Below are 5939 nucleotides of genomic sequence, written 5' to 3' on the forward strand. Positions count from 1 at the left end.
GATGCGATTTTTTATATAAGTATGTAACTCCTCTATCGATGTATGCAGATGTATTCAAAAGCAGTGATCTGTCAAAGTAAAATTTGCAGATGTTCATGAAAGGTATGAAGCCTTCGGCATAGCCGAAGACAGCGCTGCTCTTACTTGTTTTACTCTTGTATTGAATCCCAAATATTGAAAAAAAAATCTTCCTTCTCGAAAAATTCCAATGTGGCAAAGCTATGCTTAATGTTTACATTTGGAGAAATGTCAAAAATCTGCTTTATAATTTATAATCAAAAAATTGTAGTAATGAAACTACCTTCGTTTATGTATCATTTCGTTTTGTATCGAGATTCTTCAAAAGTAATTTTAACGCTTGAGAAAACGTTGAAATTTGACTATCGATCACATCAACTTGCCTTTTTTTACTCTTGCATTGAATCCCAAATATTGAAAAAAAAAATCTTCCTTCTCGAAAAATTCCAATGTGGCAAATGGCTATGCTTAATGTTTACATTTGGAGAAATGTCAAAAATCTGCTTTATAATTTACAATCAAAAAATTGTAGTAATGAAACTAGCTTCTTTTTTGTATCATGGTTTTTCCGAATGCATTTATTTTTATTTCATATTAAAAAAAAATTCTACATTGAAGGTGAAACCAACCCCTCTTACAAATTTTCCTTTGTCACTTAGCTATTGTATTTCACTATTTCTGTATGTTTAAAAGTGAGCTTATTTATTGAGATGTTACGGTCTTGTTTGAGACACTAACAGGCCTATTCTGCGTTGGTAAAAAAAATTTTGTCACCGGTAAATATTTAAAGTTCCTGGTAATTTTAAAACCATTTTCGCATTCTTCGCACTGGTAAATTTTGTTACCATCTCATACGCAGGTAACAAAATATTGCCCTGCGAAATATGCAACACCAGAATTTATACAAAACTTCATAGCTGAATTGCTGAATAGATTAGATTGTTGTTGTTAAATTGTTGTGCTTAGAATTGCGGTTACAAGAAGTGGTGTTATTATTTGGTAACAAAATTTTCCGGTGTCAAAATTTTCGGTAACAAGCAGAATAGGCCTGTTAATGAAACTGCAGCACTGATGAAAATTTGTACCGCGAGAATGTGCACCAGGGCCTTTATCTGCGGCTTTTCAAACCATTTTTTCGCTGCAGCGATTTTGTTTTTTTGAGAGTTTTTATTACTTTTTTTTCAGTGTGTAAGAGACAATGCTTCTGGTAAATAATTTGTCTTTGTATTCTTACATAATTCATGTATTTTTGTGGTATTTCTTTTGTTTTTGGTTAAAATACAGATACAATTTTATTTATTTCATTAATGTTCAGTTTTAGATTGAATAATAACTGTTGAAGTGGAGAAATAAATTATTTTTTTTGCTTAATATTGCCTCACTTGATTGTTTTATGTGTTTTTTTTTTAGATTTTTTTTTACATGGAGTATCTAATTTTATGCGGTTTTTGAAAATGCTGGAACCAAGGGATGCGTTTTTGTATGAAAGTAAAGAACTTTTTTATGCGGCTTTGTGAGGAACGTATGTACCGCATGAAAAAAGACCTAAGTGCACATATGTATGTATGTACATTAGCGTGGTCCAAAATGCATGTGAAAAAGTGAAGTCGGAATTTATTGCCGACCCCCTAGGATTGTTCTATACAAAAAAAAAATATAAGCCTATTATATATTTTGAAATCAAAAAATACTTAGGGAGGGCTCAAAGCGCTAAAAGTTTGCCATGTATTTTATATGGGAAAAAACCACTTTTCGTAGAAATGGTATAGAATTCTTGAAAATGAATATTTTTCGGTCGTAAAACTCTGTTTCACTACAGGAGACTCCCAATAATAATACCCAATTGTTTCTTTAACAATTTTCTTATGGGGGGAACAATAAAAAATCGTTAGTATTAAAAAATGGTTTAATAAACAATTGGATATTAATATTGGAAATCTCCTGAAGAGAACCACAGTTTCCGATCAAAAAATATTGATTTCAATTAATTCTATACCATTTCTACGAAAAGTTGTTTTTCCCCATACATATAAAATACATGAAAAACTTTGAGCGCTTTGAGGGACTTCTAAATATTTTTTGATTTCAAAATAAAAAAAAATGGGGGCATATTTTTTCGGTATGGAACAATCCTAGGGATGGAGGCATCAAAGTTCCGAATTTACTGTTTTGGACTATGGACTAATGTACATACCAGTGTACTGCAGCAAGCTACTTACATTTCAAGCTACTTGAAAGCTTATTTACTTGTATTCACTGGGCTTGGTTCGAAACAAGCAAGTAAATGCTTAGCTCAGTAGAATGAGAAGAAAAACGGGAAGAAATGAATCCCCATATTGGGGGAAGAATATAAAATTTCACATTTTCTCCTTAACAAAATTTGCTTTTTATATTCGTTATGAAATGAAATAAAATAAGATAAAATACCTTTTTAAGAAAACAAAGTGTGTGTATACTGGGAAAAAATAAAAAGCACTCAACTATATTAATGGGCCAAAGAATAGTTAAAGAAGTAGCACTGTTTCACGTAAGGCGGAATTAGAGCGAGAAGTTGCCAACTGATAACACCTGTATTATTGCATCATGGTACATGCATACGTATCGTTATCTTAATATCGAAAAGCCTAATCTATCGTTTATATTATTTGTACAGTGTACATAGAATGTTTGTTATTATGAGTATTGGTAGTTTAGAGGGAAAAATTGCCAAGTCCGTTTTGATATATTAGGCCAGATAAATTAAAAATGTATCGTGTCGAAAAGGATTAAGGCACTTGTTCTATTTTTTCTCGTTTATATTCAAAGAAATGCAAATTAGCTATGTCCAAAATATGCACAAAATATGTAATAAAGCCAAAAAAATACGAAATCTTTTAATACAGATCGAATATTTCTGTTTCGTGCAGAGTTTAGCTTTGCTTTAAACACGCAAAATGTATTCAAAGTTTTGCGAAATAATTGAAGGAAATGTCTATTTAGAAGTATGTTTCGTCTTGTAATATTTGTAAAAATGGACTTGGCAACTTTTCACTCTAAGCTAGCGATATTCAATATTGCCAGTCACTTTCTGTTGGTATCTGAGTTCAAAATAATTCTCTAGCGGATAAAAGACATACATATGTAGGTACTTTAAATTCAATGATTCGCTAAGGTAAAAGGCTAGAAGACGATTAGAAAAACTGGCGAGAATTGACTACTAAAAGGTGACTTGGTTCTCAATATAGAGAAAGAGGTTAGATATCTAAATGTATTCTAACGTTCAATTCTAATAGGTTTCCAATGTCTAGTACTCTTCTAATCATTTTAAAATTCAAAATGGCTGCTCCAATATGGCGGACAAATTTTTCAAAAATGATTGAATTCGCTCGAAACTTGTTACTAGGAGGTTTTTGGATTCGCTAATTATGAATCTGACCATGAATTTTTAAAATTCAAAATGAGGATCCAATATGGCGGACAAATTTTAAAAAACATATTTTAATTCGCTCGAAACTTGTTACTCGGACGCTCTTGGGGTTGTTGCCGCGATATTGGAGAAACCAAACCATTCTTAAAATTTAAAACAATTGTAAGGGTGTCAATTAAGAATTAGTTTTTAATAAATTTGAAGTCGGAACTCAGCGAAACTATTTAGTTTTTTTTCTATTTGATAATGCATTTAAAATAATTTCAAGTTCAACTTTTCACGCTAAACTTACAGAGCTATAAAAAAAAATATATTTATTAAAGTTAAGAATTTAAGAACTAATTTTTCTATTACCGATAATCACTTCTCTTCATGAAAAACACAAAAAAAAATTGCAATAGACGCACCGTTACACTTTCCATAGCTAATCGAAATCGCAAAAAAAATTTTTTCCTGCTACAGCTAACTGACTGCCACCGACTATCCAACTTATAAGCTTAATTTTTTTTATTAGTTAAAGAGATCAAAGAATAAAATATGAGTAACAGTTATCTATTGTATTGAGAAGTAAGACCATGCCATTTCGTCCCGCTAATTTAGTGAATCCGACCTGTGTGGGCCGGCGGAAGTTTCCAACGATATTCAATGGGCCGTATGAATAAAAACTAAGCAATTGCTTTTTCTTAAAATGTTATACTTTTTACTTCAATTTTGTTTGCATAAATCGAGTGAAAGGTCTGAAATTTTAAGAAAGAGCAATTGCTTTTTATTATTCATACGTTCCAATATTGATTTTTAACAATGTTCTGTAAAACATACATACAGTATCGATCGTATCAATAGTACCCCCATTTCAAAGTGATATTATTTGCCCCTATTTTTTTTTTTGTTTTTAAGAATTTTCAATTAAAAAACGGTTCATTCTCAAACAAAACCCATATCAACCCAAGTTTAAAACTTTGTTGAAAACTGAAAAAATTCAACAAATTTTCATCAAAATTTCAAATTCTTTTCTCAGAAGTGTTAGATATTTTTGAGTACCCAGTTTTATAGCCCATTCAATTTTAGTGTAATAATGTGCAAGTTTCAAGGGGCTAAAAATTACCGTCGATTTTTTATCGTATTTACTTCCATATAACGAATAAACCCTATTTATTTTTATATGAAAGAAAACCGCAACATTTTCGGCCAAAAAAGAGATTTGTAATAAAATGCCGACATAAAAAATCCTGGAAGACTTACAGCTGCGAGCACTAAAATAGTAGTAGTGTGCCCTAGCGCACACATACATTTTATTGGAAAACTAAAGGACAATTTCATAACTAAATAAAGGGTCAAAAGAGTTTTATTTAAATATTTATCTCATTTTATTTCATTTCATAACGAATATACTATAAAAAAGCAAATTTTGTTAAGGAGAAAATGTGAAATTTTATATTTTTCCCCCATATGGGGATTCATTTCTTCCCGTTTTTCTTCTCATTCTACTGAGCTAAGGCAGTTTCAAATCGAGCTGTCACAACTGATACCACCTTGTATTATTGCATCATGGTGTTTTTACGAAAATTGCTGCGAGTAGTAAAATAGTAGTATATAATAAATAAAGTGTTAATGATAATTTGTTTTCAAAGAATTTTATTCAGCTGACTTTGTGTGAAGCAGTAACTCAACTAAAAGGGAATTGACTCAGTTAAATTTCCGTCTGAACTTAACATAAGCGACAAACATTATGTGAAGTTTATGAATAATTGTCTATAAAATCAAAATTTATTGTTTTTAAATGGAAATTTTCGATGCATGTTTGTTTACTCGTTAAGCGCAGATGTATGTATGTGCGTGTAAAAAAAACACGGAAATATATCTACAGTCACCCAGAAGTATTCGTTTTTTAGGATTTTTACAACATTCGAAATGTTTTCACAAAATTATTTTTAGAAAACGAATTTTCGCAGGGAAATTACCTGCGCTTCAAGTATTCCAAAGAAAGGAATTAAGCAAAGGAGTTAACTATGTAAAGCAACTATCGATAGTTTGGAACAAATGCAGTTGGGCTCCAAATCTCAAAAAAAAAACAAAAAAATATTGGAATCGATAGAGATGATTGAGCTGAGTATAACGGTATACTTCTACTTTTTTGGGCAAACAACAACAACAAAAATTATCAAAGGTTAAAGTTCAAAATAAGCAATTTTTGAAATCAAGATTTCTTAAAAACGGATAGATGGATCTTAAAAATTTTAATTTCATTTAATTTTGATTTAATAGGAAATTTGTTTCCCTTTAATTTGGTATACGTACTTTATATATATGTTGTATAGTTCTTACAAAAATTGAATCAATGTAAAATAATTATAAAAAAAAACTTACAAACCCTAAATGCAACCGACGCCGCCTACGCAAATTAAAGGGAATCAAATTTGCTATTAAATGAGATCAAAATTTTTAAAATCCATTCGTTCGTTTTTGAGAAATCTTGATTTGAAAAATTGCTTATTTTGAACTTTAACCTTTGATA

The sequence above is a fragment of the Rhagoletis zephyria genome, unplaced genomic scaffold (genome assembly GCF_001687245.7).
Source record: "Rhagoletis zephyria isolate East Lansing unplaced genomic scaffold, Rhagoletis_zephyria_1.1 Rzeph_scaffold_04406, whole genome shotgun sequence".
NCBI classification, from domain to species: domain Eukaryota; kingdom Metazoa; phylum Arthropoda; class Insecta; order Diptera; family Tephritidae; genus Rhagoletis; species Rhagoletis zephyria.